Raw genomic sequence first — 6497 nt, 5'->3', positions numbered from 1 at the left:
TATAGGACTACTAAAAACGTAAAACCAGTGCATTTGCTAGAAACAGAAACGTAGAGAGAGATACCCATTAGCAGCTGTGGGTTCATGCAGCCCCTAGGAAGCTCTCAGGCGCCACCAACTGGGCATCCCCAGGGAACCCTCTGATGCAGGTCTGGGAAGTTAGGAAGGTCCTCCCTTCCTTGGGTGTAGAGGAATGGTCTTCAGCGGGAGTTACTGAGGGTCTCAGAGGCCTTGATGTTATCCTACCATTCATTTTTCCACTTTCAGACATCAGAGAGGCTTGGCATTGTGGTCGAGACTCAGATCTGGGGAAGATGAAGAAATATGCCCATCTTCTATCAGAACTCTGCAGCTTAGGGTATTTTATTCAATCAAGCTAATTTGGGCAAAAGGGTCAGTAAAACAAAAGTAAACAAAATGTCCCTATTCTGTGGGGAAAGAGCAAATTATTTTCAACCCTTTTTAGCATTCTAAGATTTAAGTATCCTTGTTCGGTAACTTTAGGTTTCCAGGAAGCTAAATTTGACAATTCAAGAAGTGTTTTATTATATCAATAAATCAAGCAGTTTGACATTAAAAACTATGTTACCAACTGAATAAATATTTTCCTATTTAGAGGAAAAAGTATTTCAAGAAAACTCCAGGGATAACAGCTAATACTTAAAACATTTCTATATCTTTTAGATTATAAATTCTGGGAAAGCAAGCAATCTTTAAATTTTTTCCTATACCTAGTACAGTAGGTCACATAAATGTATGTTTCACAATATTCTGGATACATTCATTTCCTTACCAGACATCAGACTCAGGTTTAATCAGTGGTTCATCTTATGAAGAAATGACTTTCACATGTAACAATTTGTTATGAATGGCATAGACTAGATTTTGGACGACATACAGAAAAACCTTCTAGAATCAAGCTCTATTAAAGGTTTGTGGGCTATTATTGTTATTTGTTCGATGTTTCTATTGGCGGATTTTATTTTAATTTAGTCTCACTTTTGACAGATGACTGTTTTTTCAAACCTTATAGTACGAATTTTGAGGGAATGTCCTCCTATGAATAATGACGAATTGTTAAACTTTAGTAAAGTTTATAAACTCTTACACCTATGTAAGTGATGAATCACTTAATTCACTCCAGAAGCTAATATTGCACTGTATATTAGCTGAAATTTAAATAAAACAATAAAATAAAAAAACACACCCACTCAATTCTACAGCCGGTTTATTAATTCCAAGGGCCTGGTCAAGCAGTGGAGTAGGCATCCCTACAAGATAAGATACAGCTGAACATATAAAACCCAAGCCCAAAAGGGACACTTAACTGATAAATCAGTAGAACATGTGGCTCTTTTTTTTTTTTTTTTTTTTAATGTAAGCCCTAGGGTTTATTAAACTGTGCCTTAGTACAGGTGGTGGGGCTTGTCCATGGTGCTCTTGAGGTATAAAGCTCAGACTTTCTGCCAGTTCTTCTTGAGCAATGACACCAGGAAACTGATAGCTAAGTGAATGTTGTACACAAGCTCATCACCTGTCATCTTTATGTGGCCAACAGCCACTCCAAGATGCATCACTTTCTTCATCTTGAATTTGTTGGTGGACTTCACTTCATCTACTTTGGCCACTATGTTCTCATTGTGGGTCAGCAAGGAAGGCAACCTGCCAGCCTTATTCAGGCTTGGGCCCAGAATTCGTGGGCTCTGCTTGATCAGAGATTCTGAAGCCAAAAATGTATCCTACTTCTTGGCCAGGTTCTTGACTAATTTTTTATTCTTGTTGAGTTTCTTTAGTGCTTCATGTCCATATGAGGGACCTGTGAGGGATCTCCACTGCCTTGGCCTCATCAAAGTGCCACTGGTCCCTCAAAACACATATGAAGAACTTGGGGCAGGGAGTGGACTTAAGACTGATGGCAGCCAGGAAACATTTGTCCTTCTGAGGGTTATAGTTCTTCAGGCTGATCTGCAGTTCCACCGTCTCCAAAAACTTCCAGCACTTGCACTGGTTCCCATGTAGGACTTCCTGTACCACCTCATACAGGGTCACAGGAGACTTTGCTGCTCATGGTTCCTCACATCAAAGGAACCACAAAACAGCAGAACATGTGACTCTTGATCTTGAGGTTGTGAGCTCCAACCCCATGTTGAGTATAGAACTTACTTAAAAAAAACAAAAATAAAACCAAAAAACCCCACAAGGTCAAATGGACAACTCATAGAATTTTGATAATCTGAAGCTATAACTGTCTCATTATAGGCAGAGACAGTTACATGAAAAGGCCATTCTTAACTTATGATATAGAAGGGAAAAAACATTGAATACCTACATGGAGAACTTGGTATCATTTAAAGCAATAATCCTATGAAGCTAGGAGGAAAGGGAGGATCACAGAAGTTAAGTAATTTATCCAGGACCACCCAACTTGTAAGTGGCAGGTTTTGAAATCAGCTGTGTATGACTTCAAAAATTGTAGATTTCCTCTACACCACTCTGCCTTTGTGGTTAATGGATATGTTCAAAATAATCATTTGGAATTCTTGGATACTGGTGACACTATTACATCAGTATATGGGAATCACTGAAAGCTCTGGCTTTATGGGATGAGAGGAGTCACAGCATATCAGGTCATATTATATTGAACAAAATCAGGATCAACTCTGGTGAATAGTGGGGAACTCACAAAGCCATTGTAGAATGAGTTCCAGAAAGGATTTCTGAGAAGGGAGCACCAAGGGCTTTAAGGTTCACTGAAGCATAACTGCAAAGAATGTGTCCTATGATGGGCAGCAACCGCAGGCCTCAGCTGTTGCTGGTCTAACAGGCTGAGCCAAAGCTCTGCACAGTATGTCTGAAGAAGTGTCACAAATGGTGACAATTTCTCTGAATAGTGCTATAGATGGCAATCACAGGGCAGAAATCACCTGTGCTGAATGTGGACCGAACCACTGGTTTGAACAATGAACTTCTTATACACACATGCAAAACCATGATCACTCAAACACCATTGATTTGTTTTAGGTGGAAAGACAATCTGCTTTATTATGTATTTAACATTTAACTACTCCACTGAATCAAGACTAAGCTTCTTTTGTGTTTCTCGGTGGCACTGGGAATACAAAGATGGGAAGATAAATGTCATTGTCCTCAAGAAGTTCAAAATATTGGCATGGGAGGTGGAGGAAAGATTTGTAAACTAATAGGTGAGAACAGTGCTCTGGAGCTTATATTTCTCTTTTACTTACTTATACACACGTATATATGTGCATGTATACATATTCAAATGAAACAAGGCTTAGAATATATTCCGAAGGTAGAAGTTCTCTAGTTGAACTAGAGAAAACGTTAGCTTATCAAATATAACATATTTTACTCTACCAAGTTATGTAAGTTCTTCCCTTACATATTTTCTTTATAATCCTCTTTATACACCATTCTGTTTTATTCATTGATCACACGAAGGCAAATCTCATACTAGCATATGTGAATAGGCATTCAAAATTATCAAAGAAAAGGAGACAGAGTGGAGGAATGTAGATTTAGTAGGCAGATGTGCTTTTGTATTTGCATCCTAGGGTGGAAGTTAAATATAGCAATAATTTCCTTAGAAATTTATATTTATCCATCTCTCCAAATCTCAAACATTGGAAACCAAAAAAATATTCCATGTATACACTTACTATCTTAGACGTTCAGGTTTCTGGAATTCTGTTTGTCAGACCTGCACAGATACGATGTTGCCTTTGGGATGCCCTTCTGTCCTGTTTGCCTGGGGAATACCAACCATCACTTCTTTGAACAGTTTCTGTATTAAAAAATGTATAGAAGTAGACTTCCATATTACAATGCTAATACATTGTGGGAGTCATAAGGTACCATCCAAAATCAGATACTATTTTTTGTTTTTGTGTTTAGTTCTGGAGTGGCACATAAGAGTACAATACAATAGAGTTTAACATTGAGTTCTTTTTTCTTTTAAAGATTTAATTTATTTATTTGACAGATGGAGATCACAAGTAGGCAGAGAGGCAGGCAGAGAGAAGAGGAGGGGAAGCTGAGCAGAGAGCCCAGTGCGAGGCTCGATCTCAGGACCCTGGGATCATGAACTGAGCTGAAGGCAGAGGATTTAACCTACTGAGCCATCCAGGGGCCCTAACATTGAGTTTTTATTGACTAAATTAAGGTTTCCCTTTCAACTAGATTACACAGTAATTTTTAATGTGAAGTCACACCTTATGTTCAATTGTGTTTAGGTCTTCAATATTAGATATAATGGCATGTTCTTTTAATAGAAGGAAATACATATCCTGGGCATGAAGCTACTGATATCCACATCAGTTAAAAATTCCTCTTGCCATTATAATTAAGCTATGCACATTACTAACCACTTTTTCTGATTACTTCCTTAGCAAAAGTAGAGTTAGAGGCTTGGTATTTGCTTTATTTAAAAAAAAAATTTTTTTTTTTAAAGATTATGGACAAAGTTCTTTAGGGAAATGTTAAAGTTCATTTTAAATGTAAACTTCTATATAGTAATTCATAACTTTAAGGTAATTTTTATCAATTCTTTCTGGACTTTAAAGTAATAGATATGTAATACTCTGTAAATATATGTTATAGACATGGTAAATAATAAAATATCTGGCAAAGAGGTTCTCAACAGCCTCCAGCATGGGCTAATAATCTTTGCTAATTGTGCCAGATAAATTTTTAGGTTGAAATGTATAAGACTGACAACCTGTCCTGGTGGTGAATCTAAGAAAACAGTTCTTCAGAAATTAGTGAGTGCATAGGAGACTGCAGAATACCGAATTGCAATCATTAACACTTATTAAGAGACCAAGTAAAATACTGTACTTTAATCCCCATTAAGTACTGTACTTTTTTTACTCCTAAAATATAAAAGTGATTTAAGTTGTTCATTTTAGATAGGTGAAAGCTAAAATTCTTTCTGAACTTTTAATTATTAATTACCCATTTTACCAGAACATATACTTATTAAATTTTTAAATGTCCGACTGACATATTATCATTTGCTGTCTTGACTTTTCTCAGCTTAGTTTTTATGAGGTAGTTCAGGACAACTGTAGCTCACACAAGTGCTCACACTTACCACGCTGCTTCTCCAATGCACATATATTATTATACATTCGCTTCAGCAACTTCACAGCTGTTTTCATTTTTTGTTCGATTGCTTTCAGCCCATTATTCCCTATGCACTGTTGTTTCTGGGAGGAAAGTTTTATTGAGCAATTTGGAAGTAATTTGAAGTAGTATAGTCAAGCAAATGAGTGTTTTTTTTTTTTTAGGGGATACATTTCTTAGATAAAAATCTTCAAAAAAGAATATTGAAGTCTGATGCTTAAATATTTTGAAGATTAGTTCAGAAACATTTAAGTTAAATGCTATCTTTCTAAAATGTATACATAACTCATTTTTACTATCACTCATGCACCGTACTAGTCTGGAGAATAGCGTTGAAGATGCAACAAATATTCTTTGAACACTTCAATAAACACAACGCAAACATTCACTTTAATAATGTTGCCTTTGTTAATACAAAACTGAGTGCATTTTTTTTCCTTGCCCCTGGCTGAGCCATGACTAGCTGAGTAGCAACAGCAGAGTGCTGAAAGAATTTTTCAACAGCAATTTGCTTGTTCCAATTTACTTTTCAAGGTTGATGATCAGGATCATTATGTTGCTTGCAAAAAGATCTATTTCTATTAATTTGACCCAGTCATTCCCCTTGTTCTCATCATGTTTAGTTTCCCTGGCAGCTTTAAGTGAATCAGAAGTGCCACTGGCACTCCGGTTCTATAGCTTACATACAAAATGAACTCCTATATTCTTTAGGAACAGAACTGTTACACCTGCTGAGAAAGTATGGGTACACTGAAATGAGGGACTCAATGAAACCTCTGCTTTTTGCTCTTCAAACAGAAATGCTCTTTTTAGTTAGCAGACCTATACAATAACACAAAAAACCATTATCTATTTAATTCTTTCTTTAAAGAAATTCTAAGAAGCCTTGTTTTTTAACTTGAACACAATCATCACTCATCAACAAGATCAATACATAAAACTTGTATGTAATTTAAAAATTTTACATGATACATATTGAAAAAGGCTTCATACCAAATGTATAATACCCTAAAAATGTAAAGGGAAATAACCAAGTTATTTTCTACAGCCCCGATAAATTTCAAAATAGCTAAATGTTTTCCTGATCTCCTTTCTATGAGGGAATGTGTATTATTAGTTCCAATGTATATAGTTCCAACATTTAAAGAGCCCCAGCTAAGTGATTTGGAAAATCAATGGTAATAATACTTTTCACACTAAATACAACTATAAAACTGACAAAGGAACTCTAGCTTCAATCACTGACAAATTAACAAAGCTAACAATATAAATAAAATGGATCCCACTTAATTCAGGCTATGCTTCTTAAAGGGAAAAAAATCACAGGGTTTGAATACAGTCATTAATTATCC

At 36.0% G+C, this 6497-nt stretch overlaps 1 pseudogene; it reads right to left on the bottom strand.

Annotated features, from left to right (window-relative positions):
* Window positions 1–1380: 1380 nt before the first annotated feature.
* LOC116590220 lies at window positions 1381–5180 on the bottom strand (annotated as a pseudogene).
* Between the last annotated feature and the right edge of the window lie 1317 nt (window positions 5181–6497).

This window comes from Mustela erminea, chromosome 5 (assembly GCF_009829155.1).
Source record: "Mustela erminea isolate mMusErm1 chromosome 5, mMusErm1.Pri, whole genome shotgun sequence".
Taxonomy (NCBI): domain Eukaryota; kingdom Metazoa; phylum Chordata; class Mammalia; order Carnivora; family Mustelidae; genus Mustela; species Mustela erminea.
The sequence above is the reverse complement of the archived record's forward strand: the minus strand, read 5'-3'. Positions and strand labels throughout refer to the sequence as shown.